The sequence below is a fragment of the Anas platyrhynchos genome, chromosome 2 (genome assembly GCF_047663525.1).
Source record: "Anas platyrhynchos isolate ZD024472 breed Pekin duck chromosome 2, IASCAAS_PekinDuck_T2T, whole genome shotgun sequence".
In the NCBI taxonomy this organism is placed as follows: Eukaryota; Metazoa; Chordata; class Aves; order Anseriformes; family Anatidae; genus Anas; species Anas platyrhynchos.
The window spans coordinates 34,025,179-34,041,068 of NC_092588.1; the positions used below are offsets into that span (position 1 = coordinate 34,025,179).

Here is a 15,890-nt window from a genome sequence, read left to right on the forward strand (position 1 = left end):
TTTATTTTCTGTCACTCCAAAGCCAGCAATAAAAAATCTCCAGATATGATCTTAGTGCCTATAGTCCCTTGTTCTTATTTTTAAAAATTAATGACAGTGTTTCTGTCAATAATCCAGATCGCAAGATGCCAAATTTTTCTTCTTTTTTGTTCCCGCAGGAATGTGAGTGGATGCATGGATTGGGCTGAGAGTTTTGTTCAGATCAGTTTTTTACATATACGGTTTCACATTCAAAAAAAATTAAGAATCATATGTGTAGAGAATGAACAACTTCATAGTGAAATAACTGTTTTGTCTGTTCTTAATTTATTATATATTCAATTGCTTTCTGAATATATCATATGTGCTGTTGTACTCCAAATACACTTTGTAGACATCTACCAACACAATAATCAGCTTTGCTTACATTACAATCAGACTTAAGTCATGCCTGTAAAGTCATCACATTTTATGTATTTACACACAGACTTTCTCCCCGCTCTTTCCCTCAACAGACCACATAAAATGTAAGGAATGGTGTCACAAGTCCTGAAGTCAAATCTGCAAAAGTTACAAAACAGGGTAAGGCTGCTGCCTGAGCTAGAAGAAATGATAGTCGGCATTAGAAGGTGGTCGTCCAGGGACTAGTTCTGGAGGAAGAGCTGGGGTGCTCTGCCTTATCACACTGGTAGTAGACAACAAAGAAAATCAGGTGGTGACCCTCAGGAGCTCCAAGTCTCATGCCAGGCTGTTGACCCGGCTACGAAAATTGTTTTTTTCGTTTGCTATAAATGCCAAAATAAACAAAGTTTCCACTGTTGTTATATTTTACATAGACAATGTGTTAAAATCTCTGCCGATGAACATAAGGCTTGAACATGCAGCATCGGGAGCAGAGGTTCTGCTACCTGTATTCAAAATACCTGTCGGCTGAGTTTCAACACATTTACAACTGCAGCTCCTGCTGCATGTGAACATGTTTGTTCTTGCAAGTCTTTCAAAGGTAAAAATTTATGAACAGGAATTTTTCATGAAATTTGGATAAAGTACCATTTGGATAATTAAAATAAATTAATAACAATAACAATAATAATAATAATAATAATAATAAAGATGAAAAAGGCAAACTGAATGAAAATAATAAAAATAAATAAATAATTAGATTCCCTGAGGTACAGAGAGCAGACGAGACACTTGACATCTGTGTCCCTAGTCCTGCTACAGTACCCTGTGTAGCTGATGTGGAGGAACTGATTTTTTTTTTTTTTACACAGCTCTACAACAGTGTTATTTGGTGACTTAAAAATTGGGGAAAACATGTCACCTCCTCAAACACTTCTCCATCTATCAAGAAGGCTAAGAAATTTAACTCACTGTTCAGCAGCATACTAAAGATCCTGTGACTTTTGAAACATAAGTGATCCCACTAATGTGTTGCAAAGCAAGAGGGAGAAAAAAATCAAACAGGCAAAGACAGTAAAAGTTCACAGGATTGTGAATTCAGTGGAAATTACGTAGAGATTGAATTTAATTGGCAAACACAACATAGTTTTTTCATGTTTAATTGTGCTTCACCATACTAAAAATATAAAAGCAATGGTATAGTAAAAATAATTAATTAAATAAATAAATAAAAATAACAAAAAGCATCAACAACAATAACTAAACAAACAAACAAATCTAATAATAATAATAATAATAATAGCAAACTGCAGTCGGGAAAAACAACACCAAGACCTCCCAAGGAGATATCTGGCAGGAATGTGCTAAAAGAAACACTTTGCCAAATATTTGTTGGCAAGGACAAATGTTGTTTTCACTCAAGTCTATAAAATAAAAAAAAAAAAATCATTCCAGGACATATTATTTGTAGCTGTGTTTCCTCTGCAAACTTTGTCAGTATGTAAGACATCATCACTTTGTTGATTATCATTTTAAATTGGTGAAGTCTGGATTTTCTTCCATTCTGCTATGAACTGATGCTGGAGCACACTCGATGATTTTTGTCTGTGACAGAAAGACTTTTGATGAAAAGTAAGCATAAAGAGTTTAAGAACACAAACACTGCAAAATGATAATTATTCTATGTAAAAAGCCACACTAGAAACACATCATAAAATTTTAGTGCTGTGGTGAACATATTTTTTAAAAATTAACACTTACAGCAGTTATCATTTTTTTTGTATTCTCTAAATGTTCTCATTTAAAATTTCAAAATGCTTTCCTATGTCAATGACAATCTTAATAGAGTCCAATTAGTTCCACAAGGCACTTTCTGATGCACAAGCCTCTGGCTTGATTGCGGTGAATGGTGGGTATTTCCTGTGTTTAAGTCCACATATGGATCGAGTAAGGCAGTGGCAGAGAGACTACTGTTTTCCTTCACTACATCTTCATTTCTTTTTCACAGGCTAAGCCTTTTTTGTTTTTCCTGGCTCTGTTGTCAAAACATTGACCAGAGTTTTGGCTCATGGTCTTGGAATACGAGGCCAAAACAATCCTCTGGAAACCAGTGTGGCAAAATGTATTTTAAATCTATACATTCACCATTCAACCATGTGAGTAACCACGCCCACTGCCCCACTCTGTGGTTTAAAAACAACATGGGTTTGCCCCCAGAACGGTTTGATTTATTTGACAAGCTTTTTCAAGCTGGGTATATCAACATTTAAACTGTTCTGAGGCTTGGCTTCTTACGTCACTTGTACAGCAAGTATTAAAACACACTCTAATCATTTTCTGCCTCTATTAAACCAGACAAGGTGAATGCATTGTGCATTCTGCAGGATTGCTTTGAATGTCTCCAAAGAAGGACGAGGTACAGTGATTCTTTTATTTTTCCCTCAATGCCATAGAATTAGGACCTTTTAAATATGATTTTTGTTATGACCTCTTTGGAAAATTCACCTTTATATGCAGCTTCCTCTTGTTCCCGACCTACAAATGTCCATTGGAAAACAGTAAGAGATGACAGATTTTAAAGGTTTCTTCCAAAAATGTAGCATAATGCACAACCACGTGGTGACAGTGCAACTTATTTACCTTCATTGTCAGGTTCACGAATGGACAGTCATTCCTCAGGGCTAACTGAGAACACAAATTGAAACTCAGCTGTAAAACTGAAATCAGGACCAAATTTATTCACGGAATCAGGAAAATTAAAGTACATGGATGGTGTGTGGTAGATTAAATATTCTATCCAAACATAATCTAATAATTTAAGTACTGGGATGTCATTCCCCCGAACCAAGAATTCCTGTATGATTTATTTCCAAATTTTTCATTCCATTTGTTGTGTATTATGTACCACAGCATAGAGCCGGGCCTCTTTCAGTGTCAGTTGCGTGGATGAGACCTACAGAACTATATGCATAAGCCTAAATTTGGGGGAAAGGATCTGCTTCTACCTTGACCAACCTATAAATTATCTATGTGACACTTGAATCAGATTTAAATATCCCACCTGGATTTCCTCCCAAACTGCACAGCAGGAACCAAACAGCAGGCCAGAAAACGGCTTTCGGCATTCAATAAAACTTAAACTTCTCAGCCAACCCTGCTTCACTGTGCAGAAGGGGAAAGAAAAAAAAAAAAAGCTGTAGATGTGGGGACCCGTTGCACCGTTGCCCTTTTACCCCTCACAGCACAGGACTTCTCTGCCCCATTTTCACTCCGGTGCGCGCTGGGGGAGCAAGGAAGTGTGCAGGCACTAATTTGGAGAAAAGCCAAAGCAATTAGTGAGGGGGCAGGAGACGCTGGATGGGCTGCTGTTGATGGATCGCCCCTGGAGGTCGCCCCCAGCCTCTGCCCCGGCCATACCTCAGGCCCCAGAGCTGGTCGCATCCTCCGCACACGCGGTACCCGCCCAGGGTACTCACCCTCACCACCTCCAGCATCCTCGCCGCCTTTTTTTTTTAATTCCCGTGCTTTTGAACGTGGTCCCGTCGGCCTGCATCATGAAAAGTGTAAAACCCCATCGCTGTTTTTTTCTAGCAACTGGAAAAAAAAAAAAAAAAAAAAAAAAAAAAACACGGAGGTTGGGGGGTGTAAGAGCAACATAAGGCAGCGCTTCAGCAAACCCTATAAACCCGAGATGCAAGAGCTAGAGAAAAGGGGGAGGGGGAAAGGAAGAGGAGAAGCTTGAAAGTATCCGCGCAACTAGCAAATAGCTCCCTTTTGAGTCCCAGACACCATAACTTGTTTTACGATTAGCGATCTGTTTAAAGATTTGTCCTGGAAGTACTTGCTATTGGGTTACAAAAGGTGACGTTAATTGCATTAAGCCATAATGACCCGTGAAGAATTGCAAAGATTTAGAGAAAAACACGCTTTTTCTTAAAATAACGGTAAATTAATAATAATAATAATAATAATAATAATAATAATAATAATAATAATAATAATAATAATAATAATAATAATAATTAATAAAGTGGGAGCGCATCACAAGAACGGGTTGACCGGGGATCCCCGGAGGAGGGAGTGAAGGAGGGGGGGGAAGCAGCCCCCCGGCCCCGACCCCGCTGGATGCTCTCGGCTGCTTCCTGGCCGCACCGCACCTCTCCGCACTGCACCGCACATCACCGCGCCGGCAGGACGCGTGTCAACTCCGGCAGCCGCCGGCGATGCGGTGCGGAATTAAATGTGTCTGCTCATAATCTATAGTCTCCCTCGCCGTGGCAGAGCAGGCAAACAAAATTGTCATTCCAAATGAAAAGAAAACACTATTTCTTAGAAGTGTTTAGGAGGGTGCACAGCGGGGCATATTTTCTTTCTTACTGGCAAGAGTTTGTAACTGGATCCTTTAACATTACTGAGAACATGAAAACATGAAACAAAAGTATTGATCCAAGAATTCGCAGAAGAAAAGTATCCAAATACACACTGGTTTGTTTGATTTTATTTTTTTTTTTATTTTTTTAAACATCAGATGTTTACTGGGTGAAGCTGAAGCTTGCGATATAGCCCTTGCATGAGCCATTCAAGCATACGTGGAGGAAAGTGTTATTTGTGTTGTTAAATTTACATTATGTTCACTTTAATTGCATCAGCTGCTAGATAGACCTAGGAATAATGGCATTTAAGAGGGAAATAGCAATCATCTTCAGAAGACTGCAGCATAATGGAGGAACCTAATTAATTTAACCTTGCAGTCTTCCATAATGGCTGTACTTTATCATTTCCACAGATGGAGCTTGAAGGAATTAACAATATTGTTTATCCCAGCAGACATCTCTGACTGTGGTTAGCCCATGGCAGATTTCCCACTTAAAGATGCATTTCTTCACTTGAGGGAAACCTATTCGAGTACTGGCAATAGCTGTCGAAACTTGCTAGTGTTATATGTGTGTGGCATATTGGAAAACTCTGAGAAAATGCACAATATCGGTCTCTTTATGGTCTCATCAAGTGACGCTGGAAGAAGATAGAGTGTTTCCTTGCCTACCAGAGCCAAGACTTTTCCAACACCATTGCAATTTCTCTTCCTTTACTTTTCCCCTTCACTATATTTTTCTTTAACGGCATGTTCTTCAAATCTATTATTATTATTATTATTATTTTTAAAAAAAAAAAGCAGTACGTGTCTATTTCTAGATTTTCAGAATTCAACCCAATACTTCACGAAGATGATTTGCAATGTTTACAGACTTGTTATACTTGGGAAACCTGAGTAGACCTGAGGTAAGCACTCCTCCACCCACAAAACACAGCAAAAAACGGATTATTTGAACAAGATGATTGTTTACTCTTTCAGGAAATAATGCATTTTCCACATCGTCGTATCCTATGGTGCACAGGCATGCACACACTCAAGTCATACGTGGGTGTCACCAGTCGGGAAGGGAGAAATCCACCGCTTTGCATATTCTGGCCGTCAGAATCCTTGATACTAAACTGGGCATAAACTATAGGAGCAACATGTTCTGTATTTTTATTTGCATAGCTGAGAGAGTGTCGTTTGGCAATTTTGAGATGGGTATTTGTTACCCCACACATGAAGAGTTAGCCATAGAAGCGAACAAGCATATCAGACAAGCACAGTCTCAGCACATTTCTCTCTCCCCGCTTTCGTATTTTATTCAGAAACGTTTGTTGGTGCCTGGAGGATAGTTCAACTTTCTATGTACAGTAACAGTGTTCTAAGATAGATCTTAAACTATTTTTTTAAGGTTTATTGGTATCTTCTGTTTATTGTTGCTGTTGCCTTTTTGCTTTGTTTTTGGTTTGGTTTGGTTTGTTGGGGTTTTGGGCTTGTTTGGTTAGGGTATTTTGTTGTTACTTTGATTGTTGCTGGGTTTGATTTTCTTTGCGCGCTTCTGAGTGTCTGGCAAGCAAAACCCCCTTCCCTGAACATGGTCCTTGCCGCAAATGATAACTTGAAACCATTCTAACACCCTAACACAGAAACTGCCTTTTCTATTCTTCCTTTGTACGAAGCATAATGCAATAGAAAACAACGTACGCGCGGAAGAATGGGGTCTGCTCTTAAAATTCTTCCTATTGTTTACTATAAAACGATAAAGGTGAATCTCAGCCTAGGAGCCACCCGGGCTGCTTGCGAACCGCCACCTAAGGGCGGCTTTGGATCCAAACCCCGCTTTGCTCATCCGGCAGGTCTCTCCGCAACCAGCCATCGGTATGACATTAAATATCTACACCGGATTAAACACTCCGGTGCGGCTTAGGTTCTCTCGCTGGCGGGCTAAGAAAACCGGCAGCTTCCTTAAGGGAGCAGCGCGGAGAGAGTGAGAACGCAGTGATTTGGACTGATGACGTGAGCTGTGACGCTGCCAGCTAATGGGGAGCTAATGATGCCGCTTCGTTAAACAAAGGAGGCTACCCGCTTCGAAACCCTGTTCATTGGCCGCCTGGAAAGAAGCGTGTGCGGCTGTGTGTATAAATTCCCCGTGGAAAATGGGATACGAGAGGGAGCCAGCCTGGAGAGCAGCGCAGAGGAATTCAGGCTGCGAGAGGTGCGCTGCTGAAGGCAACGCGAGGGGCAAAGTGTAAGGCGATGGACCGCTCTCTGTGGAGCACGGAGATCAGTTAAATCATCCCAAAATGCACGGAAAAATAAATAAATAAATAAATAAATAAATAAATAAATAAATAAATAACACGGCCGGTGAAGCCCGCGCAGTCACACCGACACAGTAGCTCCTGGGAGCCGGGAACACCTGCTTGACCCGCCGACCCCCTGCGCGCCCTCTCGGGCGAGCCAACCCCGCGCAGCCCCGCACAAGCCCGCGCAGCCCGGAGCGCCGCTTGCAGAGGAGCCCCTGGGTGCAGCCACGCACTGTCTGCGCCCGCACGGTGCTGGGGGGAGCCCTACACAGGGCAGGGGGTCCCGCCATATCCCTATGACGAGGTCGCTCGGGGATTTTAGGTTTTGCTTCGGGACTTAGGCGGACGCCCTTGCGAGAACGTGCTCAGCTGCAAAGCCAGCCCTTGTGAACGGGGCTTTTCAGCCCCTCAAAATTAGTGTATTTCCAATTATAGAGATTTTTCTTTTTTTTTTCCAGAAAACAAATATAAAAAGCGCACAGTGTCATTAACAAAAAGACAGAACACAACCCCCAGGGGGAAGCCTCATGTTGCCAGACCCCTCTCCGAGGAGGGGAAGGGCCGCTGGGCTCCTCACCGAGGATGTTCCCCACGACCTCCGCGCCCCGCGGTGGCTGCGCGCTCGGCAAGGGCTTGGGCTTGGGGGCAGCCGGAGGGAGCTGTGCTCCAGGGCCAGGGCTGAACGGTGCTGGTGGCAGGGAGGCTGCAAAAAGGTCGCCCCGAGAGCTCCCCGTCGGCTCCGCTGCTCCCTCCGAGGGCGAGCTCCGCCGCAGCGCCCGCTTGTAGCACCGAGATCCCGTAAACCTTCAAATCTCCTATGAAAATTAATAAAAACATACGAAATCCTAGACGGTCCATAGCAACTGATTTTTATCTACCGTTTTACGCGCTTCATTATCAACCTAAATATAAAACTCCCGCGATTTAATGTAGTTTACGGAGACCACAGGCATTTTTGGCTTTCCTTCGCCTTTTCATTCTAGCGCTGGCAATGGGCTGCCTGCAGACTTCTCTCGGGAGCCGAATGGGATGAGACCAACGAGGGAGAAAACGACTGCCCCCACTGTACTTAATGCTTCTCCAAATCTACCCGGGGACCCCCAGGCGCATCAAATGCTACTCTTCTGCGCATCTCCCCGGGCGCTCGCTCCCTGCCACCGTTGCGCCCCGGCAAGGAGTTTTTCTGGAAGCTGAAGACCTTGGCCGGGCTCGGGGGAAGGCGGGGGTTGGCTTTAATCAGCATCGTCAGAGAAACAGAATCAGGTGTGGATTTGTTTCAGGCCATGTTTACATCAATCAGTATTTTCGTTACAATCTTGTCAACGGTTTTAATTCAAAGCGTATGCTAGAGCAGGAGAAATTAAACGGTACAAGGGAGAGCGTTATTTCTAGAAAAATGCAATTAAGCACACTGGCGTGGCCGAAATATGTTGATTGCACCAGCGGCGAACATATACATATACATATATACATACATATATATATATATATATATATATATTTTTATTTTTTTTTCCCTAGCTTTATCAGCAAGGAGACGGCTCCATCCAGTGCCCCCAGTTTTGGCGAGCTGCGACCGTGGCCTGGCGATGCGGCGCAGCAAACGGTCTCCTCCTCGGGGATTCTCCGCTTGTCTTAAATTACGCGCAAACACAGACTTGGGTTTTCAGCAGGCTCTGACAGGGGCTGGCACAGGAGGAGTGCAGGCAGGAGGGATGCTTCCAGCACCCTCTGCCCGCCCGGAGCCGCGCAGCCCCTTGCGCGCCTTGCGCTGGCTGCGCCTCCCCGCGCGGCACCCGCGCAGCACCCTGCGGTACGCCGGGGAGCGGCCGAACAAGGCGCGGAGAGATGCGCGGAGATGCGCGGAGCCGGCTCTCCGCCCTGCCGCTCCTCCGGGAAGGCTCAATTCACCGGACGAAAGGCTAACCCGCCCCAGATGCGCTCCTACCTGCGCTGTATTTTTGGTTTAGCTACTTGCACGGGACGCGGATCGTCCGGCGGTGCGGGCGCCCTGCGTGCGTCCCGGCGGCTCTTTTCGCTCCCGCTCTCCGCCATCCCCGGCTCACTTTTCACATCAAATAGGCCATTAACTTTTGATCCTCGCTGTTACATTCCAGGTTTCCCAGTGATGTTTCCTGCACACCGAGCCCCCTCGCCCCCGCCGTTGTCCCACCTCGCATTTAAACGCGGACCGGTGGATCTTAATTTCTGCCGAAAATGTAATTTTGAACACATGCACTCATTTCGTCTCTCCGCACTTGGCCTCACGTTGAATTGCCTCTCGGAGGACGGACCTAACGTTTTAGATGCCCCGGAAGAGCGCTGAATTTTTGGCTTTTCTAAATCCTGCAGCAAGCGAGCCAGAATGAGAGCTATTAAAATACCGACTAATGCCTGCGAAGACAATTTCCATAACTTCAAAGCCCGAAAGCTCCCATTGGCAATCGCTGCAAACAGCGAATCAGGGATCAGGGGCACATTAGATACTCGTGTCTGGGATATTACTGAGCAGGAGCAATGACTCAGTTTCCAGCCGAAAAGGTGGTTTTGTGTTTTTTTTTTTTTATTTTGTTTGCTTTTTTGTTTGTTTGTTTTCCCTATTTGATCTCCTAGTTTTCTCTGTGGCGTAAGAAGCCACTGATTGTAGTGCTCCAGTAGCAGCCCCCCAAGGTGCTACCGGACATTACCTCTGCCAGACCACGGGATCGGCCCGGGTTGTGTGAAAACGGATAATTTCCCGGAGTGCCTGGTTGCCACCCCCAGCTCTGCCGCCCAGTCCGGCTCCGCGGCCGGGGTGAGCTGGAGGAGCCCCTGGGCTAAAGGCAGGGAGGTGGTGGCCGTCCCCAGCACATCCCTCCGGCTCCCGCCCCGTCCTCGTGTCCGGTGCGCCAAAAAAAAAAAAAAAAAAAAAAAAAAGACACCCCCCAGCCCACCCCCAAACAAATAAAACAAACGAAAAACACAAGAGAACTCTGCCGGAAGCTCTTTTGCCCAGCACAGATTTTTTTTTCCCTGTTCCCTGGTTTGTTCTTAGTGCACTTGCAGGCTTCAGTTGGATCATGGGATCATTAACTTGGATCACTGACTTTTAAAAATTCAGCGTTTATATAAATTTCTTCACTATTAATTCGCTTTCTGGAATAACTCCAGAAGTGCGCCGAGAAGAGACCTGAACAAATTCTGAAAAGGTAATCTTAAATTCAAACATTTTCCCCCAGACACCTGAGGATGTGTGTTGTTTTCCTTTTTTTTTCCTATTAATCTGTCAGAAATGTGCTGCAATGACTTCATATCCTTTCATTTATTAAGATTACACTGTTCTTTTATTTTCTGATCATTACTAGAAATACTTCCATTGTAAATTTAAGTTTTCAAGGAGTTTTGCAGGCAAAATGATAAAACCATTTGAACACACTTTTATAAACACAATTGTCTTGAATATACCATGCAATTTTCTTCCTGAGGGTATATATAATCTTTCTGAGGATACAGTAATGATAGATAAGCAAGACTTAAATAGTAAACAAGATGATTAAATTATACAGCCTGGCCTCTTGGACTGTTAGGAGTTAAATGGAGACATAATGTTCTGAAGAAAATGAGGCACATTAAACACAAAGAAGTTTTCCAAGATTCCAGATAAGGCACCTTTGATTGAAATCTGGTGTTCGGTAAACTGCCGTTCCAAATTTGCCTTAGTCACTGTGCTAGACTGCTTCCATGAGTAGTCTCACACAAAACTGATGTACAAGTCCATGTTTGCAGAATATGACCTTAAACAAGTAGCTTGTCACTCTGAACAGTTCAGCTTTCCATCAGTATCTTTGTTACATACACAGGCTTCTAATTTCAGGCCTTTACTGCTGAAGAACCTTGACTGTGATCACATTCTTAAAGGGAGGAAAGCTAAGGGTATTATTCCATTTCACATGCAGTAGTCAGCTTGAAGATCTTAATGAACATCGGGAAGAGCAAAGACACAATAAAAATCAGCAGAAATTTTAAAATATAAAAGGCAATAGAATAGGATTTCATTGATAATCTACTCTATAACATGGTTTTAGACAGTTGTTTCATGGAAGGAACTTCTGTAAATCTATGTACTCAGAACTAGGTCCGTAAACTGTTCCACTAAAATTACAAACACAAGTGTGTTGGGTCTTAGAAAGAAGATGAATTTACAGACACTGAAAAAAAAAAAAAAAAAAAAAAAAAAAAAAAAAGCTCAAAATTCACCAGAACTCAGAGGAAGTAGCAACTGCCTCAGAAAGGTTCCCATGTTTCATTAGAAACTCTCTCTTTGAATCCTGTATTTCTTCTATTAATAAAAATTCTATGTGTTGGACTTTGCTTTTAGTTGCATCTAGGTGTAGCTGAAGACGACATCTGAATGGAACTGAAAGGCTTGGTTTTACTAGTCTACTGACTTGCACTGGTCATCATGTTTACACTCATGGCAATACTTTTGTTCATAATGACCGTGCTGGGACAACATCTAGCTCATTCCCATACATTGTGCAGGGGGCTAGGGGCAAAAGAATGAAAATTTCCGTTCTATTTCTGAAAGAAACCAAAAGGACTCTGAGGCAGGCAATAAAACACTTACTAAGGAGGTTCAATTTTTATACTCCCTTTCCAGCATGAAAGTTCACTTAAGTAAAACAATGAGTATTTTAGAAACTGAGTGTACGCTCAAGTTGCTTCTAGAAAGTTAAACCGCATGATGGGCTGAGTGCTGTTGTTTTTACTGTTCAGGGCAAGGCAAGCAGCATGCTACAGAAGATCTGACACAGAAGGAAAAACATACAGATAGGCACAATAATGTCTATGGTAATGAACTCAAATCCTCAAGTCTGTAAAACCACATTGTGTTCTTGAGTGATGAATTTTGTATTTGGATCACTAACTTAGTTGAAAGAAGTGTAAAGACAGCTCCCTACTGGCAAAGTATCTGAGGAGGTTACAGAATGCTGTTTATTCCAGCTAGTGTCTGGAATAAATTATGTTCAAGAAATTGGCTCCTGATACTCCTATTTCAGATGAGAATTTGTACAGTGTGCTAAGTCCTAACACTTCTAGCCAAACCAGATCCCTCATTAGGATTTGCCGTTCATCATACCTGCCAGGAGCTCTCAGATCTGGAGAGGTGCTTGTTTTGAGGAGTGAAAGAATAACAGAAAAGGAACCGTTTACATTGGAGCTCCTGTCAGCTCTCAAAGGCACTGGTATTCTGGTCTGCAGGACTCTGAATTGTCAGTCTGAATAAATTTTCTCACTATTCCTACTTAAATTCTTTAGCTGTATAAGAAAGCCCCAAACTGTTTGTAGATAAACTATAGGTTGTAGTAACCACGTAACATTTCAAAGGTTTCTACTACAGATAAGGGGGCGAATTGCAGCAGGTTACATGACAGCTCCTGGAAAGGGAAGGAGCATAACTTGTTTTTATTCCAGTGGATACAGCAGATGCTTGACAACTCCTGAGGCTGGACTCTAGGAAGTAGGAGGGTAATATGAGTGCTATTTTAAACAAAATTTAAACATTTTGATCTATAAGACATGTTTATCAATCAACCAGTGTGAATGATATTTATGCTGATTTTTAACTTAGTGCTTAAAAATTATATAGGTTTCAATTGATTCTTCTTACAACACGAACAACTGTCAAACCTGCAGAAGGGGAAGGCCAACAGAAATACTGTAAAGTCAAACCTAAGGAGATCCAAAACACTTGCCACCATATTGTCCAGGGCAACAGGAAGGAGGTCTACACTTTCACTTTGATAAGCAGTCTCACACCTCTCAGGAGAGCATAGTCCTCTCTGGGGCCATGTTTCCAACATCCTCACAGGTCTGTGTAACACTTATACTTCACTCTGGAGCTCATGCTCATTTTTTATTCCTAGGTTTCCCACACTAAAGTAAGTGCATCCCTTGGGGTCTTAGATGTGCTCTGGCAAAGACTTTCTTATGTATTTTGGACACGTGTAGGGTTGTTGCATACTCTACTACTTCATCAAAATTACTAAATGGAATCTGAATCTCTGAGTTTGTAGCAGCTAAGACTTCTAGGTGAAAAAGGAGAGAATTTGGACTGATGCCCTACACCTGACTGTGAGGAAAGGCTGTATCACTGAGTGGATATTCAACCATCTGCTCAGCCAAAGGTTGTGAATTTCTGAAGAAATTTCTCCATACAACGTAGAATTTAGGTTGCAGACATCTATACCATGAGTCCAGGAGATAGGATGTTACAGAAGTCCTGTTGTCCTTCTTGCTTCCAGAGCTTTTTATAGACCCATATGTGCTCTTTTCCATTTCATGTTCCGCTAGAAGGGAGAAGGTGGACATATGATGTCACCTTCTCTTAAGTGTGGCTATAGACCACAATTTTTACAACCTGTAGATCACATTCTCCCCCCAGGTATGTTAGGACAATTTTTTCTGCTTTCCTGCAGTATAAAAATTCTCACCAAAGGTAGTGTGATCTTTTATTTCTTAGCATGATCCCATTGTCATGGAACAATGTGACTGCAACTACTGGATTTAACGTGAATTAGAGTAAGCTCAGCTTAGTATCTTAAAATTGTGTTGAACTAGATATAATTTAATGAAAAATAATTACATATACACATAAAAATATCCAGTATCTAATAAGTCAAAAGTATGGCCTAATGTATTAATTTATTTAAAAAAACAAACAACAAAAAAAAACCTGCACTTTGTCTCAGCTTGTCAGTGTGCTTTTACATGGCCCCATACTTGTCATTTTACTTCACCCTCACCCTTTAGTTGACAGGATGGCTATACTAGAGAAGAAACAAGTGAAGAAAATCCCATAAAATCATTAAGAAGGAAGAATAGATTCCAATTGATTGGGATCTTTTAAGAAAAACAGCTAGATACTCTATTGATTTGAAAGATGTTGCTTGTGTACCAATGGTTAAGGTACACATTATAAATATTTGTAGGGACAAGATCTCACTTTCTCTATAGTCAGAGAGATGTTTTGTACTTTCTGAAATTGTCATAGAAGATCTAGAAAAGGAAAATAGCTGAGGAGTATGTATTGAAGACAAGGAAATGTTTGAAATATGTGGAAGAGCTTGAAGCAAGGGCAACTTTTTATTATTATTATTTTTTATTATTATTATTTTGCTTGTCTAGGGAAGCACACCTTTCACTTCAGGAAAGAAGAAAGGCAGAATGAGGCCTGGACTGCAGTGCTGGTCTTTAATAGTACATGTTAAAAAATCACCAGCTGTGTTCCTTCCTCAGGGACCAACCTGCCGAATGGAAGAGGGCACTCATTAACTTTAGACTCAGATGCCAGTGCTTCATGCTGAGTTTAAGTTCATACCCCCTGCACGGACAAGCAAAAAGAATGTTTCACCACTGCTTTGCACTGACTTCGTACCTGAAGTACAAGACCCGGAGAATCAACCCCCTACTTTCTCTCTTCGCAGGTACTGAGGAGAGGATGCTGCGCACCAGCCCTGAACCTGGGGATAACCCGAGGGGTCAGGTGCCACGTTCATCACAGCACAGCTTCCTACACTCTTCCCATGCTGTCCTTGCTCCCCGGACTCACTCTTCTCCTCCATCAGGGACAATCTTTGCCAAGAGCGGTGCATCCCCACCGGCCGGGGATGCTGCGGGTACCGCGGCGGGGCTGCACCCACGGCACTGCGGGAAGCCGGGATCCTCCGGTGCCCATCCTTCCCTTCCTCCGCACTACCTTCCCTTTCAAAACACCACTCATAACAATAAAAAAAAAAAAAAAAAAGCGGCTGACTATTTGCAGCCCCGGGAACGGAAAGCAGCAGCAGCGCGGCGCGGCCGGGCAGGCGCGGTGCTGCCGCCGGGCGAGGCGGCGGCGGCGGCGGGAGGAGGAGGAGGAGGAGGAGGAGGAAGAGAAGGAGGAGGAAGAACAGGAGGCGGGCAGTCGAGCTGCACCGCTCCGCTCGGCTCCGGGGAAGTTTCCTCGGCGAAACCCCTCCCCGCCCAGCGCGGCTCCTCGCCACTTACCGCGCCTGGGGAGCCGCCGGGCCCGAGCCTCCACCCGGGAGGCCCCGCGGAGTAAGTGCGTGCCGAGCCGTGCCGAGCCATGCCGAGCCGTGCCGAGCCGTGCCGAGCCGTGCCGGGGGCTGCGGGGGGCTCCGCGGGTGCGCAGCGCTGCAAGACTGGAGGCGGGGAGGGGCGCGGCTGCGGGAGCCCCGGTGGGAAGGGGAGGACGGGTTGGGGGTCCGGGGGGGCCAGGGGGGCTTGGCTTCGCTGAACGCGGGTTTGCGGGCAAAAAAATCTGCGGGGGCTTCGGTGCGGTTCGCACGGCCGCCTTGCGCGCTGTCCCCCGGCCTGCCGGCTAGGAGCGCGGCGAGTGCCAGGGGAGGTGTCCACGGCTCCTCCTCCTCCTCTTCCTCCTCCTCCTCCTCCGACGGACCGGGAGAGGCGGCCGGTGCCGGGCCACGACGGCCGAGAGCCGCGGCACGGTCCCCGGGGGCTTGGGCGGCCGCTGACGGCGCCCAGGTGGGCCGGGGGAGGAAGGGGACGAGGAGGGGTGAGGGCGCTCCCCCAGTTCGCTGCCCTCCCCGCATTGCCCAGCGGCTCGTTCAGGGGCAGAGGAGGCAGGGACGGGGGCTGCACCGCGGGCATCCCCCTCCTCTGCTCCCCTGCGGAAAGGTGCTTGGATGCGGCTGGCTGCGGGGTGCTTTCTGGCTGTTCTTAGTTCCAGGAGTCGAGGATCACTTTTGCTGGAAATACTTTAGAATTTCTTCGATTATTAAAATATAACATTGTTTTGGTTAACATTAGTTTGGTGGTTTTTATTTTTATTTATTTATTTATTA

At 44.4% G+C, this 15,890-nt stretch overlaps 1 protein-coding gene and 1 non-coding gene across 5 annotated transcripts in view; one reads left to right on the top strand and one right to left on the bottom strand.

The window, feature by feature from the left end:
- Window positions 1–287: 287 nt before the first annotated feature.
- Window positions 288–15,207, bottom strand: LOC119715818 (uncharacterized). Of its 4 annotated transcripts, XR_011807472.1 has the most exons (3): window positions 15,073–15,207; window positions 3,858–3,975; window positions 288–3,688 (listed from the first exon to the last, which is right to left on the bottom strand). It is a non-coding gene; the product is annotated as an uncharacterized protein (transcript). The 4 variants fall into 4 exon arrangements; XR_011807470.1 differs by having other exon boundaries at window positions 288–3,975; XR_011807471.1 differs by lacking the exon at window positions 15,073–15,207 and adding an exon at window positions 14,462–14,842 and having other exon boundaries at window positions 288–3,975.
- EYA1 (EYA transcriptional coactivator and phosphatase 1) overlaps window positions 14,895–15,890 on the top strand; it is a 163,118-nt gene continuing 162,122 nt past the window's right edge. Inside the window, exon 1 of the mRNA XM_038174190.2 lies at window positions 14,895–15,123. The gene's annotated coding sequence lies outside the window, so the exon portion shown is untranslated. The remainder of the gene's footprint in view (window positions 15,124–15,890) is intronic.